This window comes from Dromaius novaehollandiae, chromosome Z (genome assembly GCF_036370855.1).
Source record: "Dromaius novaehollandiae isolate bDroNov1 chromosome Z, bDroNov1.hap1, whole genome shotgun sequence".
Taxonomy (NCBI): Eukaryota; Metazoa; Chordata; class Aves; order Casuariiformes; family Dromaiidae; genus Dromaius; species Dromaius novaehollandiae.
The window spans coordinates 2572569-2592062 of NC_088132.1; positions in this window are offsets into that span (position 1 = coordinate 2572569).

The following is a 19494-nucleotide window of genomic DNA, read 5'->3' on the forward strand; positions in this document are numbered from 1 at the left end:
CAGTGTCATCATCCTGCTTCCCAGGATCCAGACCAGGGGGTGAGTTCAATGGCGTTGTGCCACCTGAAGCAGGACAGAAGCCCTTGGACGGGAGAGGTGCGTGCGTATGACTTCATCCATGCCCTCTTGGTGGTGGGCTGCCTGGGCCCTGCGGCTGATGCAGCCCAGCTGCTCCCCTGCTCCTACACTGGAAGGGTTTCCCGTTGCTTCCTGTGGCTGAGGAGCGTGGCAGGGTGGCGCGGTGCTTTGCTTGGACACCTGTCTGTGCCTGGAAGGACCCAACCCACGACACTTTGCCTTACTCTTTCGCTGCAGGGCGAATCTGTAGAGGTAGTGAAGAGCATCCGCAGCCCCACAGCTGGTCCTTGCCAGCACAGCAGAGGAGGAGTCGCCCCACCAGCTTCCCCAGCATGTGGAAGTCCTCCGTGGCAGTGAGGGCAGGCTTGTCTCTGACGCCATCAGAGGGGACGCAGGACTGGGGGAGGGCGGGAGCAGTGGGAGCAGGGCGAAGGTGAGGCGGTTGTGGGCGACACCTTGCTCACAGCCGTGATGAGAGGGCTGTGGCAGGGTGTGTCCCAGCCCATCCGCCTCTGCATACTGCCAGGTGTTTGGCCCAGCCAAGGGACAACCTCGCCTCCCTCTGAGCAACCCCTGATCCTGCACAGCAGCCATGGCAAGGTGAGCAGGAGGCTGCCTCCCTGCCAAGGCTGAGGATTACCTGGCTTAGCACCAGGCTGATGGGGAAATGAGCCTGTCCCCAGTAGGGGCAGCATCCCATGCAGCCCTGTGGTCATTCAGAAATCGGCGGACTTCTCCGCAGCCGCGTCTTCTCCGTGGGAGAAGTCAACACCCCAGCGAGGAAGGAGGGGCGCCCCGGCAAACCTGGGCCTACACACAGCAGTCGCTCTTCCACAGAGCCCTGCCCAAAGTGGCCCCGAGGCTCGTCTGCTGGCCCCGTTGGCTTACCATTCTCTGAGAGGCCCTCAGAAAGCTGTGGGCGGCAAGCAGACCCAGCGCCTTCCCACTGCGCAGGCAGGAGCCATTGATGCTGCATGGCAGCGCTCACCGCGGCCCCTTGCTGGCCCCCACCAGCTCTCGGGACCACACTGCCACGCCTAAGCACAGGGCTTTTGGGGGGGCCTGGTCCTGTAGCAGAGCAGGTGATCTGAGCAGGTTTGTAAAGTGGGGCTTTGGCATCACAAGAGTCACCCGAAAAGCGCTAAGGTTGGGACAGTTCCAAAGGGACGGAGAATTTGTTGCTTAAAGAGCTGCATGCTACCCAGTGGCGGAAAGACTGGGGAAGCTTCTGAGGTCCGGAGGAAGCCTGTTTGCTGAGGCGGTGCGGCTGGGAAATCGGGAGGGGGACATGAGCTGGGTTGGAGGGCGGGGGGCACACAGTTCTGCACCCTTTTCCCCAGGCCATGTGGTCAGCAGGCACGGGGTGGTCTTCACCTCTCCATCGCCTCTACCTTCCCAGAGAAGCGAGCTCACAAGGACATCTGTGGCTGCGGGCAGCACCTGCTCACTGGGTGGGGAGCAAAGCAGGATTTGGCTCTGCAGCTCACCTGCCAACAACCTCCTCCCATCCTGGTGGGGGAGGGTGGGGCGGGTGGTGGAAGCAGAAGCCACCCCTTCCCCTACAGCTGGCCTTCTTTTCTGGGACACTTTTTTGTTGTTGTTTTGTTTTTGTTTTTGCAGAAGTGGTAGACCTCTGACTGTGCGTCTGAGTGTGAAAAACCACGACCAAGCCCATGGTTTCTTTAAGCTCTACATACTGAAGGACTCGAGGCAGTGCTTGGCTGGGCAATATGCGTGTGCTGTCTGGGCAGCTTGCTGCTGTGAGGCTAGGAGGCTTTCAGCGCTGGGCAGGCTGCTGGTCACCACGATGTCCCCATGTGCAGCACTTTTGTCTTGTCTGGACAGCACAACACCTCCAGTACCTTTTGGTGTGTGCAGGTGTGGCTGCCGTTTGCTGCAGACGCATCCGATACGTGGGGCACGTGCAAGTGGCCAGAAACACAGATGGCAATCGGACTGACATATTTCAGGAGTGAGAGAGGGGCAATGAGGCATGGCGAAGGGAACTGAGGCACTGAGATGCGGAGTGTCCAGTTGGCTGGGAATGTGGCGGTGTTGCTGTGGAGGGGCAACCTCCGTGCAGAAACCTCAGCGTGCAAAAGCTCAAGCCCGCTTCCCCGCCCAAAAAAGCCAGGAGAAATGCTCAGAGGGCTCAAGGAGCAGAAGCTGAGCCTCACGGGCTTCGAGCACACAGCGCCCACAAGGCTCGACAAAAAGCTGACAAGCTGCTCGCCCCATGTGTGTGCTCACCACTGCTCCCTTGACCCCAGGTCCTAGTAGCACTGCCTCTAGCACCAAGCCGGGCTACGCGCTGCCACCCACAATGCAGGCACAAACCAGGATGTTGCCAGTGGCAGCACCAAACTAAAACACGCTCCTGCCTATGCACAGCGAGTCTTAGCGCCATTCCCTGCTGCAGCATGGGCATGTCACACGACAGCAGCACATCGGAGGAGGCCCTCACAGAGACTGCACGGGGAACGCAGAGAGACAGGGGCTGCTCAGCCCATTAAGACCGCTCTGGCCTTGGTCTGCATCCTGAATGGCACTGCTTGCCTAAGCATATTGGGCACAGGAAGGCAGCAGCCCTTGCCATTCCTTGCCCAGCTGCCTCCCTGCTTCACAAGAGCCCCACGGCAGAAGGCCTTCAGTTATCCCAGAAGCTGTCACCAAGCAAAGGACTAGCCTTCCAGAAGCCTCGCCAATGCCTTCCTCTTCCCTCATCCCTCGCTGCTGCAGAGCAAAGCTTGCCCGAGGCCTGGCCGGCGAGAGACAAGCAGGAAAAAAGCATGCTTGTGCTGCCTCTTTGCAGAAACGCTCCTTGCCTGTTAGGCGCCATGCTGCGGGGTGCAGAAGAAAGCACTTGCCTCTCCCTCAAACACCTCCTCCGCCACCCAGGGCTCAAGGGCAAGAGCTGTGCCCACGTCAAACTTGCCTCCACATGGCTGGGGCAGCCACACAACGGGTGCTCCGCTTCCCTTCCTCCGCTCCCAAGAAGGAGCGCAAGGCCCACTCGCAGCTTACTACTTGCAGAGCCGCCCTGCGAAAAAGTCTCCAGGACCCAGCAGGGCTCAAAGGGAAGACCAGGGCAGAAGCCGAGCATGCCTCCGCAAATCGAGGGCAGCCACGCAAGAAGTGCCCTGCAAGACTTTCTCCCATCCCCAAACTTACACTAGGCCTACTCACGCATCACTACTAGGCGGGCCAAACTGCTAAATGCCTACCATCTACAGCTCTCAGGCAAGAGCTTAGGGCATGCTAAGATTCCTCGGCTTTGGGAGGGCAGCCATAAAGCACGTGCCCTGCCGCCATTCCTCCCTTGCTGACGATTTCACCACTGCTGCCCTCAAGATCTGCCCAGATGCCTGGGCCGGGGCATGTCCCAGCTCTCCAAGGGCATGACCCCCCCCGCCACCCGGGAACACAAGTCCTTCTCACTAGGCTCAGCCTGCATTAGGCCAGTAATGCAGAGGGAAGGTGCAGCACCTGCAAGGCATGAGAGCGAGAGCCAGCGCCCCTCCCCGCCCAGGACCCCCAGCCAGGGTAGGGACGAGTCAGCAAAAGGGGATGCAGTCAGGACAGGGCACTGGCCAGCTATCCGGGGCTCAAGGCTCTGGCCAGCTGGAGCCTGGGCATGAGGGAGCAGTGATGGAGCAGCATGGGCGAGCCAGGCACTTTGAAGCCACTTGAGACTCTGCCCCCGCATCTTCCCACAATGGGCTGGCAAAGGGGCAGAGCTGAGCCAAGGTGAGGGGGACAGCAGGCCTCCTGCCCCAGGCTGTGCTGCCATTTCCTGGTCTCTGCTGCTGCCTGCGCAGGCCTCCTGGGAAGCCCTCGTTGCCGCTGCAGCATGCCTGAAGCGGGCACAGCTCAGGGACCAGACCCAGGCAGAGCAGCCCTGGAGGACTGGCGAATGCTTGCTAGGGAGAACGCCCACGGGCTCAGGCCGGACAAGGCCTTCGCCCCCACCAACAGCCGTACCTGGGGTAGGCAGCTGTGCCTCTGCTGTACTGCTCCAGCCCCAAGCCCACAGCCTGCACCTGCGTGCTTGATCCCTTTCCTCAAGCTCATCGCCCCGGTGGGCTCTTTGGCAGACCCACCCTCCCCTCCCTGACCTCCTGCCAGCTTGCTGCGACCTGGCATCCATCCCCACCTGGGCCTTGGCAGCACACAGGGTTCTCAGCACCCCCAGGCCACACGCTGACAGCTGCCCTCTCCAAACCTCAGCCCCACGTGGCTCCTGGCTGGGAGATGCCCGTGCCCTGATGCCCAGAAGGGAAAGAGAGGAGGTGCGGGGAGCAGGGCTTGGCCTGCCTCTTTGGGGAAGGCCTGTGGCAGCCCCGTGCTCTCTGCAGCTGGCAAGAGGCAGGAGCCAAGTGGACGACTACCTGTGTCAGAGCCTGCCGTACTTGGAGGACTCTCAGGCATCCCTGCGAGAGGTGGCCGTGAGGTTCCTTGGTGAGCCACACCCCCGGGGTCCCTCTGTTTGCAACTTGCTCCTAGGCCCAGCTGCCCCTGCCCGGCAGCAAGCCCTGTGGCTGCCAGGGCCCAGACTGCCTGGTGCAGGGCCTGGGCTTGCAGGAGCCCCGCTGGGGTGGACGGGAGACTTGCTCGTTCCCACCCCAGCCCCCGAACCTCCCCCATCGGCTACTGTGCTTCCCTGGGCTCAGCCCCGCCAAAGGGGAGGAGGGTGTGTCGCGAAGCTGGCAGGGCCGGCGGGGAGCTGTGCTGCGGCGAGCGTGCTGGGGAGCGTCAGGTGTGAAGGCTGCTGTGTGCCTAGGGCTTGCCGGGCGACGCTTGAAGAACCCAAGGGAGGAGACGCTGCGGGATATCTGCAACGGTGAGTAAGAGCAGTGCCGTGCTGGCAGCGGTGGGCAGAGGGCAAGGGAGGCGGAGCATGGGCAGTGTGCTGCAGTTGCCATGGCCTGCTACCATCCTCATCTTGAGAACTCCATGGAAACAGCCAGCATCAGGCCGGAACCTGCAGGCTCTGCGCTGCTGGCTCCGGAGAGCACGGGAGGGCTGGAAGTGTCCTCTGGGAAACGGCTCTGCTTGTGAGGAGAAGGAGGACAACAATCCCAGGCCCACGGTGCCCTTGCACTGGCGACCGCCTGAGCAGGCAAACAGTCTGGGTCGTCTGCAACAGTGTCATCATCCTGCTTCCCAGGATCCAGACCAGGGGGTGAGTTCAATGGCGTTGTGCCACCTGAAGCAGGACAGAAGCCCTTGGACGGGAGAGGTGCGTGCGTATGACTTCATCCATGCCCTCTTGGTGGTGGGCTGCCTGGGCCCTGCGGCTGATGCAGCCCAGCTGCTCCCCTGCTCCTACACTGGAAGGGTTTCCCGTTGCTTCCTGTGGCTGAGGAGCGTGGCAGGGTGGCGCGGTGCTTTGCTTGGACACCTGTCTGTGCCTGGAAGGACCCAACCCACGACACTTTGCCTTACTCTTTCGCTGCAGGGCGAATCTGTAGAGGTAGTGAAGAGCATCCGCAGCCCCACAGCTGGTCCTTGCCAGCACAGCAGAGGAGGAGTCGCCCCACCAGCTTCCCCAGCATGTGGAAGTCCTCCGTGGCAGTGAGGGCAGGCTTGTCTCTGACGCCATCAGAGGGGACGCAGGACTGGGGGAGGGCGGGAGCAGTGGGAGCAGGGCGAAGGTGAGGCGGTTGTGGGCGACACCTTGCTCACAGCCGTGATGAGAGGGCTGTGGCAGGGTGTGTCCCAGCCCATCCGCCTCTGCATACTGCCAGGTGTTTGGCCCAGCCAAGGGGCAACCTCGCCTCCCTCTGAGCAACCCCTGATCCTGCACAGCAGCCATGGCAAGGTGAGCAGGAGGCTGCCTCCCTGCCAAGGCTGAGGATTACCTGGCTTAGCACCAGGCTGATGGGGAAATGAGCCTGTCCCCAGTAGGGGCAGCATCCCATGCAGCCCTGTGGTCATTCAGAAATCGGCGGACTTCTCCGCAGCCGCGTCTTCTCCGTGGGAGAAGTCAACACCCCAGCGAGGAAGGAGGGGCGCCCCGGCAAACCTGGGCCTACACACAGCAGTCGCTCTTCCACAGAGCCCTGCCCAAAGTGGCCCCGAGGCTCGTCTGCTGGCCCCGTTGGCTTACCATTCTCTGAGAGGCCCTCAGAAAGCTGTGGGCGGCAAGCAGACCCAGCGCCTTCCCACTGCGCAGGCAGGAGCCATTGATGCTGCATGGCAGCGCTCACCGCGGCCCCTTGCTGGCCCCCACCAGCTCTCGGGACCACACTGCCACGCCTAAGCACAGGGCTTTTGGGGGGGCCTGGTCCTGTAGCAGAGCAGGTGATCTGAGCAGGTTTGTAAAGTGGGGCTTTGGCATCACAAGAGTCACCCGAAAAGCGCTAAGGTTGGGACAGTTCCAAAGGGACGGAGAATTTGTTGCTTAAAGAGCTGCATGCTACCCAGTGGCGGAAAGACTGGGGAAGCTTCTGAGGTCCGGAGGAAGCCTGTTTGCTGAGGCGGTGCGGCTGGGAAATCGGGAGGGGGACATGAGCTGGGTTGGAGGGCGGGGGGCACACAGTTCTGCACCCTTTTCCCCAGGCCATGTGGTCAGCAGGCACGGGGTGGTCTTCACCTCTCCATCGCCTCTACCTTCCCAGAGAAGCGAGCTCACAAGGACATCTGTGGCTGCGGGCAGCACCTGCTCACTGGGTGGGGAGCAAAGCAGGATTTGGCTCTGCAGCTCACCTGCCAACAACCTCCTCCCATCCTGGTGGGGGAGGGTGGGGCGGGTGGTGGAAGCAGAAGCCACCCCTTCCCCTACAGCTGGCCTTCTTTTCTGGGACACTTTTTTGTTGTTGTTTTGTTTTTGTTTTTGCAGAAGTGGTAGACCTCTGACTGTGCGTCTGAGTGTGAAAAACCACGACCAAGCCCATGGTTTCTTTAAGCTCTACATACTGAAGGACTCGAGGCAGTGCTTGGCTGGGCAATATGCGTGTGCTGTCTGGGCAGCTTGCTGCTGTGAGGCTAGGAGGCTTTCAGCGCTGGGCAGGCTGCTGGTCACCACGATGTCCCCATGTGCAGCACTTTTGTCTTGTCTGGACAGCACAACACCTCCAGTACCTTTTGGTGTGTGCAGGTGTGGCTGCCGTTTGCTGCAGACGCATCCGATACGTGGGGCACGTGCAAGTGGCCAGAAACACAGATGGCAATCGGACTGACATATTTCAGGAGTGAGAGAGGGGCAATGAGGCATGGCGAAGGGAACTGAGGCACTGAGATGCGGAGTGTCCAGTTGGCTGGGAATGTGGCGGTGTTGCTGTGGAGGGGCAACCTCCGTGCAGAAACCTCAGCGTGCAAAAGCTCAAGCCCGCTTCCCCGCCCAAAAAAGCCAGGAGAAATGCTCAGAGGGCTCAAGGAGCAGAAGCTGAGCCTCACGGGCTTCGAGCACACAGCGCCCACAAGGCTCGACAAAAAGCTGACAAGCTGCTCGCCCCATGTGTGTGCTCACCACTGCTCCCTTGACCCCAGGTCCTAGTAGCACTGCCTCTAGCACCAAGCCGGGCTACGCGCTGCCACCCACAATGCAGGCACAAACCAGGATGTTGCCAGTGGCAGCACCAAACTAAAACACGCTCCTGCCTATGCACAGCGAGTCTTAGCGCCATTCCCTGCTGCAGCATGGGCATGTCACACGACAGCAGCACATCGGAGGAGGCCCTCACAGAGACTGCACGGGGAACGCAGAGAGACAGGGGCTGCTCAGCCCATTAAGACCGCTCTGGCCTTGGTCTGCATCCTGAATGGCACTGCTTGCCTAAGCATATTGGGCACAGGAAGGCAGCAGCCCTTGCCATTCCTTGCCCAGCTGCCTCCCTGCTTCACAAGAGCCCCACGGCAGAAGGCCTTCAGTTATCCCAGAAGCTGTCACCAAGCAAAGGACTAGCCTTCCAGAAGCCTCGCCAATGCCTTCCTCTTCCCTCATCCCTCGCTGCTGCAGAGCAAAGCTTGCCCGAGGCCTGGCCGGCGAGAGACAAGCAGGAAAAAAGCATGCTTGTGCTGCCTCTTTGCAGAAACGCTCCTTGCCTGTTAGGCGCCATGCTGCGGGGTGCAGAAGAAAGCACTTGCCTCTCCCTCAAACACCTCCTCCGCCACCCAGGGCTCAAGGGCAAGAGCTGTGCCCACGTCAAACTTGCCTCCACATGGCTGGGGCAGCCACACAACGGGTGCTCCGCTTCCCTTCCTCCGCTCCCAAGAAGGAGCGCAAGGCCCACTCGCAGCTTACTACTTGCAGAGCCGCCCTGCGAAAAAGTCTCCAGGACCCAGCAGGGCTCAAAGGGAAGACCAGGGCAGAAGCCGAGCATGCCTCCGCAAATCGAGGGCAGCCACGCAAGAAGTGCCCTGCAAGACTTTCTCCCATCCCCAAACTTACACTAGGCCTACTCACGCATCACTACTAGGTGGGCCAAACTGCTAAATGCCTACCTAGCCTACCATCTACAGCTCTCAGGCAAGAGCTTAGGGCATGCTAAGATTCCTCGGCTTTGGGAGGGCAGCCATAAAGCACGTGCCCTGCCGCCATTCCTCCCTTGCTGACGATTTCACCACTGCTGCCCTCAAGATCTGCCCAGATGCCTGGGCCGGGGCATGTCCCAGCTCTCCAAGGGCATGACCCCCCTGCCACCCGGGAACACAAGTCCTTCTCACTAGGCTCAGCCTGCATTAGGCCAGTAATGCAGAGGGAAGGTGCAGCACCTGCAAGGCATGAGAGCGAGAGCCAGCGCCCCTCCCCGCCCAGGACCCCCAGCCAGGGTAGGGACGAGTCAGCAAAAGGGGATGCAGTCAGGACAGGGCACTGGCCAGCTATCCGGGGCTCAAGGCTCTGGCCAGCTGGAGCCTGGGCATGAGGGAGCAGTGATGGAGCAGCATGGGCGAGCCAGGCACTTTGAAGCCACTTGAGACTCTGCCCCCGCATCTTCCCACAATGGGCTGGCAAAGGGGCAGAGCTGAGCCAAGGTGAGGGGGACAGCAGGCCTCCTGCCCCAGGCTGTGCTGCCATTTCCTGGTCTCTGCTGCTGCCTGCGCAGGCCTCCTGGGAAGCCCTCGTTGCCGCTGCAGCATGCCTGAAGCGGGCACAGCTCAGGGACCAGACCCAGGCAGAGCAGCCCTGGAGGACTGGCGAATGCTTGCTAGGGAGAACGCCCACGGGCTCAGGCCGGACAAGGCCTTCGCCCCCACCAACAGCCGTACCTGGGGTAGGCAGCTGTGCCTCTGCTGTACTGCTCCAGCCCCAAGCCCACAGCCTGCACCTGCGTGCTTGATCCCTTTCCTCAAGCTCATCGCCCCGGGGGGCTCTTTGGCAGACCCACCCTCCCCTCCCTGACCTCCTGCCAGCTTGCTGCGACCTGGCATCCATCCCCACCTGGGCCTTGGCAGCACACAGGGTTCTCAGCACCCCCAGGCCACACGCTGACAGCTGCCCTCTCCAAACCTCAGCCCCACGTGGCTCCTGGCTGGGAGATGCCCGTGCCCTGATGCCCAGAAGGGAAAGAGAGGAGGTGCGGGGAGCAGGGCTTGGCCTGCCTCTTTGGGGAAGGCCTGTGGCAGCCCCGTGCTCTCTGCAGCTGGCAAGAGGCAGGAGCCAAGTGGACGACTACCTGTGTCAGAGCCTGCCGTACTTGGAGGACTCTCAGGCATCCCTACGAGAGGTGGCCGTGAGGTTCCTTGGTGAGCCACACCCCCGGGGTCCCTCTGTTTGCAACTTGCTCCTAGGCCCAGCTGCCCCTGCCCGGCAGCAAGCCCTGTGGCTGCCAGGGCCCAGACTGCCTGGTGCAGGGCCTGGGCTTGCAGGAGCCCCGCTGGGGTGGACGGGAGACTTGCTCGTTCCCACCCCAGCCCCCGAACCTCCCCCATCGGCTACTGTGCTTCCCTGGGCTCAGCCCCGCCAAAGGGGAGGAGGGTGTGTCGCGAAGCTGGCAGGGCCGGCGGGGAGCTGTGCTGCGGCGAGCGTGCTGGGGAGCGTCAGGTGTGAAGGCTGCTGTGTGCCTAGGGCTTGCCGGGCGACGCTTGAAGAACCCAAGGGAGGAGACGCTGCGGGATATCTGCAACGGTGAGTAAGAGCAGTGCCGTGCTGGCAGCGGTGGGCAGAGGGCAAGGGAGGCGGAGCGTGGGCAGTGTGCTGCAGTTGCCATGGCCTGCTACCATCCTCATCTTGAGAACTCCATGGAAACAGCCAGCATCAGGCCGGAACCTGCAGGCTCTGCGCTGCTGGCTCCGGAGAGCACGGGAGGGCTGGAAGTGTCCTCTGGGAAACGGCTCTGCTTGTGAGGAGAAGGAGGACAACAATCCCAGGCCCACGGTGCCCTTGCACTGGCGACCGCCTGAGCAGGCAAACAGTCTGGGTCGTCTGCAACAGTGTCATCATCCTGCTTCCCAGGATCCAGACCAGGGGGTGAGTTCAATGGCGTTGTGCCACCTGAAGCAGGACAGAAGCCCTTGGACGGGAGAGGTGCGTGCGTATGACTTCATCCATGCCCTCTTGGTGGTGGGCTGCCTGGGCCCTGCGGCTGATGCAGCCCAGCTGCTCCCCTGCTCCTACACTGGAAGGGTTTCCCGTTGCTTCCTGTGGCTGAGGAGCGTGGCAGGCTGGCGCGGTGCTTTGCTTGGACACCTGTCTGTGCCTGGAAGGACCCAACCCACGACACTTTGCCTTACTCTTTCGCTGCAGGGCGAATCTGTAGAGGTAGTGAAGAGCATCCGCAGCCCCACAGCTGGTCCTTGCCAGCACAGCAGAGGAGGAGTCGCCCCACCAGCTTCCCCAGCATGTGGAAGTCCTCCGTGGCAGCGAGGGCAGGCTTGTCTCTGACGCCATCAGAGGGGACGCAGGACTGGGGGAGGGCGGGAGCAGTGGGAGCAGGGCGAAGGTGAGGCGGTTGTGGGCGACACCTTGCTCACAGCCGTGATGAGAGGGCTGTGGCAGGGTGTGTCCCAGCCCATCCGCCTCTGCATACTGCCAGGTGTTTGGCCCAGCCAAGGGGCAACCTCGCCTCCCTCTGAGCAACCCCTGATCCTGCACAGCAGCCATGGCAAGGTGAGCAGGAGGCTGCCTCCCTGCCAAGGCTGAGGATTACCTGGCTTAGCACCAGGCTGATGGGGAAATGAGCCTGTCCCCAGTAGGGGCAGCATCCCATGCAGCCCTGTGGTCATTCAGAAATCGGCGGACTTCTCCGCAGCCGCGTCTTCTCCGTGGGAGAAGTCAACACCCCAGCGAGGAAGGAGGGGCACCCCGGCAAACCTGGGCCTACACACAGCAGTCGCTCTTCCACAGAGCCCTGCCCAAAGTGGCCCCGAGGCTCGTCTGCTGGCCCCGTTGGCTTACCATTCTCTGAGAGGCCCTCAGAAAGCTGTGGGCGGCAAGCAGACCCAGCGCCTTCCCACTGCGCAGGCAGGAGCCATTGACGCTGCATGGCAGCGCTCACCGCGGCCCCTTGCTGGCCCCCACCAGCTCTCGGGACCACACTGCCACGCCTAAGCACAGGGCTTTTGGGGGGCCTGGTCCTGTAGCAGAGCAGGTGATCTGAGCAGGTTTGTAAAGTGGGGCTTTGGCATCACAAGAGTCACCCGAAAAGCGCTAAGGTTGGGACAGTTCCAAAGGGACGGAGAATTTGTTGCTTGAAGAGCTGCATGCTACCCAGTGGCAGAAAGACTGGGGAAGCTTCTGAGGTCCGGAGGAAGCCTGTTTGCTGAGGCGGTGCGGCTGCGGAACCGGGAACGGGACATGAGCTGGGTTGGAGGGCGGGGGGCACACAGTTCTGCACCCTTTTCCCCAGGCCATGTGGTCAGCAGGCACGGGGTGGTCTTCACCTCTCCATCGCCTCTACCTTCCCAGAGAAGCGAGCTCACAAGGACATCTGTGGCTGCGGGCAGCACCTGCTCACTGGGTGGGGAGCAAAGCAGGATTTGGCTCTGCAGCTCACCTGCCAACAACCTCCTCCCATCCTGGTGGGGGAGGGTGGGGCGGGTGGTGGAAGCAGAAGCCACCCCTTCCCCTACAGCTGGCCTTCTTTTCTGGGACACTTTTTTGTTGTTGTTTTGTTTTTGTTTTTGCAGAAGTGGTAGACCTCTGACTGTGCGTCTGAGTGTGAAAAACCACGACCAAGCCCATGGTTTCTTTAAGCTCTACATACTGAAGGACTCGAGGCAGTGCTTGGCTGGGCAATATGCGTGTGCTGTCTGGGCAGCTTGCTGCTGTGAGGCTAGGAGGCTTTCAGCGCTGGGCAGGCTGCTGGTCACCACGATGTCCCCATGTGCAGCACTTTTGTCTTGTCTGGACAGCACAACACCTCCAGTACCTTTTGGTGTGTGCAGGTGTGGCTGCCGTTTGCTGCAGACGCATCCGATACGTGGGGCACGTGCAAGTGGCCAGAAACACAGATGGCAATCGGACTGACATATTTCAGGAGTGAGAGAGGGGCAATGAGGCATGGCGAAGGGAACTGAGGCACTGAGATGCGGAGTGTCCAGTTGGCTGGGAATGTGGCGGTGTTGCTGTGGAGGGGCAACCTCCGTGCAGAAACCTCAGCGTGCAAAAGCTCAAGCCCGCTTCCCCGCCCAAAAAAGCCAGGAGAAATGCTCAGAGGGCTCAAGGAGCAGAAGCTGAGCCTCACGGGCTTCGAGCACACAGCGCCCACAAGGCTCGACAAAAAGCTGACAAGCTGCTCGCCCCATGTGTGTGCTCACCACTGCTCCCTTGACCCCAGGTCCTAGTAGCACTGCCTCTAGCACCAAGCCGGGCTACGCGCTGCCACCCACAATGCAGGCACAAACCAGGATGTTGCCAGTGGCAGCACCAAACTAAAACACGCTCCTGCCTATGCACAGCGAGTCTTAGCGCCATTCCCTGCTGCAGCATGGGCATGTCACACGACAGCAGCACATCGGAGGAGGCCCTCACAGAGACTGCACGGGGAACGCAGAGAGACAGGGGCTGCTCAGCCCATTAAGACCGCTCTGGCCTTGGTCTGCATCCTGAATGGCACTGCTTGCCTAAGCATATTGGGCACAGGAAGGCAGCAGCCCTTGCCATTCCTTGCCCAGCTGCCTCCCTGCTTCACAAGAGCCCCACGGCAGAAGGCCTTCAGTTATCCCAGAAGCTGTCACCAAGCAAAGGACTAGCCTTCCAGAAGCCTCGCCAATGCCTTCCTCTTCCCTCATCCCTCGCTGCTGCAGAGCAAAGCTTGCCCGAGGCCTGGCCGGCGAGAGACAAGCAGGAAAAAAGCATGCTTGTGCTGCCTCTTTGCAGAAACGCTCCTTGCCTGTTAGGCGCCATGCTGCGGGGTGCAGAAGAAAGCACTTGCCTCTCCCTCAAACACCTCCTCCGCCACCCAGGGCTCAAGGGCAAGAGCTGTGCCCACGTCAAACTTGCCTCCACATGGCTGGGGCAGCCACACAACGGGTGCTCCGCTTCCCTTCCTCCGCTCCCAAGAAGGAGCGCAAGGCCCACTCGCAGCTTACTACTTGCAGAGCCGCCCTGCGAAAAAGTCTCCAGGACCCAGCAGGGCTCAAAGGGAAGACCAGGGCAGAAGCCGAGCATGCCTCCGCAAATCGAGGGCAGCCACGCAAGAAGTGCCCTGCAAGACTTTCTCCCATCCCCAAACTTACACTAGGCCTACTCACGCATCACTACTAGGCGGGCCAAACTGCTAAATGCCTACCTAGCCTACCATCTACAGCTCTCAGGCAAGAGCTTAGGGCATGCTAAGATTCCTCGGCTTTGGGAGGGCAGCCATAAAGCACGTGCCCTGCCGCCATTCCTCCCTTGCTGACGATTTCACCACTGCTGCCCTCAAGATCTGCCCAGATGCCTGGGCCGGGGCATGTCCCAGCTCTCCAAGGGCATGACCCCCCCGCCACCCGGGAACACAAGTCCTTCTCACTAGGCTCAGCCTGCATTAGGCCAGTAATGCAGAGGGAAGGTGCAGCACCTGCAAGGCATGAGAGCGAGAGCCAGCGCCCCTCCCCGCCCAGGACCCCCAGCCAGGGTAGGGACGAGTCAGCAAAAGGGGATGCAGTCAGGACAGGGCACTGGCCAGCTATCCGGGGCTCAAGGCTCTGGCCAGCTGGAGCCTGGGCATGAGGGAGCAGTGATGGAGCAGCATGGGCGAGCCAGGCACTTTGAAGCCACTTGAGACTCTGCCCCCGCATCTTCCCACAATGGGCTGGCAAAGGGGCAGAGCTGAGCCAAGGTGAGGGGGACAGCACGCCTCCTGCCCCAGGCTGTGCTGCCATTTCCTGGTCTCTGCTGCTGCCTGCGCAGGCCTCCTGGGAAGCCCTCGTTGCCGCTGCAGCATGCCTGAAGCGGGCACAGCTCAGGGACCAGACCCAGGCAGAGCAGCCCTGGAGGACTGGCGAATGCTTGGTAGGGAGAATGCCCACGGGCTCAGGCCGGACAAGGCCTTCGCCCCCACCAACAGCCGTACCTGGGGTAGGCAGCTGTGCCTCTACTGTACTGCTCCAGCCCCAAGCCCACAGCCTGCACCTGCGTGCTTGATCCCTTTCCTCAAGCTCATCGCCCCGGGGGGCTCTTTGGCAGACCCCCCTCCCCTCCCTGACCTCCTGCCAGCTTGCTGCGACCTGGCATCCATCCCCACCTGGGCCTTGGCAGCACACAGGGTTCTCAGCACCCCCAGGCCACACGCTGACAGCTGCCCTCTCCAAACCTCAGCCCCACGTGGCTCCTGGCTGGGAGATGCCCGTGCCCTGATGCCCAGAAGGGAAAGAGAGGAGGTGCGGGGAGCAGGGCTTGGCCTGCCTCTTTGGGGAAGGCCTGTGGCAGCCCCGTGCTCTCTGCAGCTGGCAAGAGGCAGGAGCCAAGTGGACGACTACCTGTGTCAGAGCCTGCCGTACTTGGAGGACTCTCAGGCATCCCTGCGAGAGGTGGCCGTGAGGTTCCTTGGTGAGCCACACCCCCGGGGTCCCTCTGTTTGCAACTTGCTCCTAGGCCCAGCTGCCCCTGCCCGGCAGCAAGCCCTGTGGCTGCCAGGGCCCAGACTGCCTGGTGCAGGGCCTGGGCTTGCAGGAGCCCCGCTGGGGTGGACGGGAGACTTGCTCGTTCCCACCCCAGCCCCCGAACCTCCCCCATCGGCTACTGTGCTTCCCTGGGCTCAGCCCCGCCAAAGGGGAGGAGGGTGTGTCGCGAAGCTGGCAGGGCCGGCGGGGAGCTGTGCTGCGGCGAGCGTGCTGGGGAGCGTCAGGTGTGAAGGCTGCTGTGTGCCTAGGGCTTGCCGGGCGACGCTTGAAGAACCCAAGGGAGGAGACGCTGCGGGATATCTGCAACGGTGAGTAAGAGCAGTGCCGTGCTGGCAGCGGTGGGCAGAGGGCAAGGGAGGCGGAGCGTGGGCAGTGTGCTGCAGTTGCCATGGCCTGCTACCATCCTCATCTTGAGAACTCCATGGAAACAGCCAGCATCAGGCCGGAACCTGCAGGCTCTGCGCTGCTGGCTCCGGAGAGCACGGGAGGGCTGGAAGTGTCCTCTGGGAAACGGCTCTGCTTGTGAGGAGAAGGAGGACAACAATCCCAGGCCCACGGTGCCCTTGCACTGGCGACCGCCTGAGCAGGCAAACAGTCTGGGTCGTCTGCAACAGTGTCATCATCCTGCTTCCCAGGATCCAGACCAGGGGGTGAGTTCAATGGCGTTGTGCCACCTGAAGCAGGACAGAAGCCCTTGGACGGGAGAGGTGCGTGCGTATGACTTCATCCATGCCCTCTTGGTGGTGGGCTGCCTGGGCCCTGCGGCTGATGCAGCCCAGCTGCTCCCCTGCTCCTACACTGGAAGGGTTTCCCGTTGCTTCCTGTGGCTGAGGAGCGTGGCAGGCTGGCGCGGTGCTTTGCTTGGACACCTGTCTGTGCCTGGAAGGACCCAACCCACGACACTTTGCCTTACTCTTTCGCTGCAGGGCGAATCTGTAGAGGTAGTGAAGAGCATCCGCAGCCCCACAGCTGGTCCTTGCCAGCACAGCAGAGGAGGAGTCGCCCCACCAGCTTCCCCAGCATGTGGAAGTCGTCCGTGGCAGCGAGGGCAGGCTTGTCTCTGACGCCATCAGAGGGGACGCAGGACTGGGGGAGGGCGGGAGCAGTGGGAGCAGGGCGAAGGTGAGGCGGTTGTGGGCGACACCTTGCTCACAGCCGTGATGAGAGGGCTGTGGCAGGGTGTGTCCCAGCCCATCCGCCTCTGCATACTGCCAGGTGTTTGGCCCAGCCAAGGGGCAACCTCGCCTCCCTCTGAGCAACCCCTGATCCTGCACAGCAGCCATGGCAAGGTGAGCAGGAGGCTGCCTCCCTGCCAAGGCTGAGGATTACCTGGCTTAGCACCAGGCTGATGGGGAAATGAGCCTGTCCCCAGTAGGGGCAGCATCCCATGCAGCCCTGTGGTCATTCAGAAATCGGCGGACTTCTCCGCAGCCGCGTCTTCTCCGTGGGAGAAGTCAACACCCCAGCGAGGAAGGAGGGGCGCCCCGGCAAACCTGGGCCTACACACAGCAGTCGCTCTTCCACAGAGCCCTGCCTGAAGTGGCCCCGAGGCTCGTCTGCTGGCCCCGTTGGCTTACCATTCTCTGAGAGGCCCTCAGAAAGCTGTGGGCGGCAAGCAGACCCAGCGCCTTCCCACTGCGCAGGCAGGAGCCATTGACGCTGCATGGCAGCGCTCACCGCGGCCCCTTGCTGGCCCCCACCAGCTCTCGGGACCACACTGCCACGCCTAAGCACAGGGCTTTTGGGGGGGCCTGGTCCTGTAGCAGAGCAGGTGATCTGAGCAGGTTTGTAAAGTGGGGCTTTGGCATCACAAGAGTCACCCGAAAAGCGCTAAGGTTGGGACAGTTCCAAAGGGACGGAGAATTTGTTGCTTGAAGAGCTGCATGCTACCCAGTGGCGGAAAGACTGGGGAAGCTTCTGAGGTCCGGAGGAAGCCTGTTTGCTGAGGCGGTGCGGCTGGGAAATCGGGAGGGGGACATGAGCTGGGTTGGAGGGCGGGGGGCACACAGTTCTGCACCCTTTTCCCCAGGCCATGTGGTCAGCAGGCACGGGGTGGTCTTCACCTCTCCATCGCCTCTACCTTCCCAGAGAAGCGAGCTCACAAGTACATCTGTGGCTGCGGGCAGCACCTGCTCACTGGGTGGGGAGCAAAGCAGGATTTGGCTCTGCAGCTCACCTGCCAACAACCTCCTCCCATCCTGGTGGGGGAGGGTGGGGCGGGTGGTGGAAGCAGAAGCCACCCCTTCCCCTACAGCTGGCCTTCTTTTCTGGGACACTTTTTTGTTGTTGTTTTGTTTTTGTTTTTGCAGAAGTGGTAGACCTCTGACTGTGCGTCTGAGTGTGAAAAACCACGACCAAGCCCATGGTTTCTTTAAGCTCTACATACTGAAGGACTCGAGGCAGTGCTTGGCTGGGCAATATGCGTGTGCTGTCTGGGCAGCTTGCTGCTGTGAGGCTAGGAGGCTTTCAGCGCTGGGCAGGCTGCTGGTCACCACGATGTCCCCATGTGCAGCACTTTTGTCTTGTCTGGACAGCACAACACCTCCAGTACCTTTTGGTGTGTGCAGGTGTGGCTGCCGTTTGCTGCAGACGCATCCGATACGTGGGGCACGTGCAAGTGGCCAGAAACACAGATGGCAATCGGACTGACATATTTCAGGAGTGAGAGAGGGGCAATGAGGCATGGCGAAGGGAACTGAGGCACTGAGATGCGGAGTGTCCAGTTGGCTGGGAATGTGGCGGTGTTGCTGTGGAGGGGCAACCTCCGTGCAGAAACCTCAGCGTGCAAAAGCTCAAGCCCGCTTCCCCGCCCAAAAAAGCCAGGAGAAATGCTCAGAGGGCTCAAGGAGCAGAAGCTGAGCCTCACGGGCTTCGAGCACACAGCGCCCACAAGGCTCGACAAAAAGCTGACAAGCTGCTCGCCCCATGTGTGTGCTCACCACTGCTCCCTTGACCCCAGGTCCTAGTAGCACTGCCTCTAGCACCAAGCCGGGCTACGCGCTGCCACCCACAATGCAGGCACAAACCAGGATGTTGCCAGTGGCAGCACCAAACTAAAACACGCTCCTGCCTATGCACAGCGAGTCTTAGCGCCATTCCCTGCTGCAGCATGGGCATGTCACACGACAGCAGCACATCGGAGGAGGCCCTCACAGAGACTGCACGGGGAACGCAGAGAGACAGGGGCTGCTCAGCCCATTAAGACCGCTCTGGCCTTGGTCTGCATCCTGAATGGCACTGCTTGCCTAAGCATATTGGGCACAGGAAGGCAGCAGCCCTTGCCATTCCTTGCCCAGCTGCCTCCCTGCTTCACAAGAGCCCCACGGCAGAAGGCCTTCAGTTATCCCAGAAGCTGTCACCAAGCAAAGGACTAGCCTTCCAGAAGCCTCGCCAATGCCTTCCTCTTCCCTCATCCCTCGCTGCTGCAGAGCAAAGCTTGCCCGAGGCCTGGCCGGCGAGAGACAAGCAGGAAAAAAGCATGCTTGTGCTGCCTCTTTGCAGAAACGCTCCTTGCCTGTTAGGCGCCATGCTGCGGGGTGCAGAAGAAAGCACTTGCCTCTCCCTCAAACACCTCCTCCGCCACCCAGGGCTCAAGGGCAAGAGCTGTGCCCACGTCAAACTTGCCTCCACATGGCTGGGGCAGCCACACAACGGGTGCTCCGCTTCCCTTCCTCCGCTCCCAAGAAGGAGCGCAAGGCCCACTTGCAGCTTACTACTTGCAGAGCCGCCCTGCGAAAAAGTCTCCAGGACCCAGCAGGGCTCAAAGGGAAGACCAGGGCAGAAGCCGAGCATGCCTCCGCAAATCGAGGGCAGCCACGCAAGAAGTGCCCTGCAAGACTTTCTCCCATCCCCAAACTTACACTAGGCCTACTCACGCATCACTACTAGGCGGGCCAAACTGCTAAATGCCTACCATCTACAGCTCTCAGGCAAGAGCTTAGGGCATGCTAAGATTCCTCGGCTTTGGGAGGGCAGCCATAAAGCACGTGCCCTGCCGCCATTCCTCCCTTGCTGACGATTTCACCACTGCTGCCCTCAAGATCTGCCCAGATGCCTGGGCCGGGGCATGTCCCAGCTCTCCAAGGGCATGACCCCCCCGCCACCCGGGAACACAAGTCCTTCTCACTAGGCTCAGCCTGCATTAGGCCAGTGATGCAGAGGGAAGGTGCAGCACCTGCAAGGCATGAGAGCGAGAGCCAGCGCCCCTCCCCGCCCAGGACCCCCAGCCAGGGTAGGGACGAGTCAGCAAAAGGGGATGCAGTCAGGACAGGGCACTGGCCAGCTATCCGGGGCTCAAGGCTCTGGCCAGCTGGAGCCTGGGCATGAGGGAGCAGTGATGGAGCAGCATGGGCGAGCCAGGCACTTTGAAGCCACTTGAGACTCTGCCCCCGCATCTTCCCACAATGGGCTGGCAAAGGGGCAGAGCTG